Below are 1,013 nucleotides of genomic sequence, written 5' to 3'. Positions count from 1 at the left end.
ACCTGCTGCCGCTGAGTGTCCGCCTCTTCCCCTCTTCTCTTTCTCCCTCTCTCAGCCCCTCCCCTAACCACCACCCTCCTCCTCCCTTTACATCTCTGATGCTCTCTCTGGCCACAACATCACTGGATGAAGATAGAAGGGCTGAGATTTAGTATTTTTTTGCCTATGAGATGCTGCAGCCCCAGATTGTGCATCTCGTGTTATTATTAAATGTAAGTCGTAGATTTTTTTATTGATTTTTTTAAATACATTTCTAAATCTTTTGGAAACCTAATTATCCTGTTATTATGAATGAAAATATACCACGGCTGTCAAAGTTAACGCGATAATAACTCGTTAACGCCACTAATTTCTTTAATGCAGTCAATCTTACAGAGGTTGTACCGGGCCTAGTTTAAAAGCTAGAGGGAAGATACTGGTATCTTATGAAACTAGAGGATTCCTAAGGAATCTATTGGTACCAACCATGTCATACTAGTTTGTCGCGAAGGAAGTTAAATTGGCATGGGCTGTTTTCAAAGGGGTCCCTTGACCTCTGACCTCAAGATATGTGAATGTAAATGGGTTCTATGGGTACCCACGAGTCTCCCCTTTACAGACATGCCCACTTTATGATAATCACATGCAGTTTGGGGCAAGTCATAGTCAAGTCAGCACACTGACACACTGACAGCTGTTGTTGCCTGTTGGGCTGCAGTTTGCCATGTTATGATTTGAGCATATTCTTTATGCTAAATGCAGTACCTGTGAGGGTTTCTGGACAATATGTGTCATTGTTTTGAATTATTAATTGATTTCCAATAATAAATATAAACATACATTTGCATAAATCAAGTATATTTGCCCACTCCCATGTTAATAAGAGTATTAATTACTTGACTGAAACACCCCTCAGTTCAGTTGCAGCACAAACTACATCCTGCAACTTTACCGTGTTTGGTTCACTCTTGCATCAACTTAATTTTTCAGCCCCAGCAGGCAGCTGTTTTCAATGAAGAAGCTCTGATAAACCA

The sequence above is a fragment of the Sebastes fasciatus genome, chromosome 13, assembly GCF_043250625.1.
Source record: "Sebastes fasciatus isolate fSebFas1 chromosome 13, fSebFas1.pri, whole genome shotgun sequence".
NCBI lineage: Eukaryota > Metazoa > Chordata > Actinopteri > Perciformes > Sebastidae > Sebastes > Sebastes fasciatus.
This window is presented reverse-complemented; position numbering follows the sequence as displayed.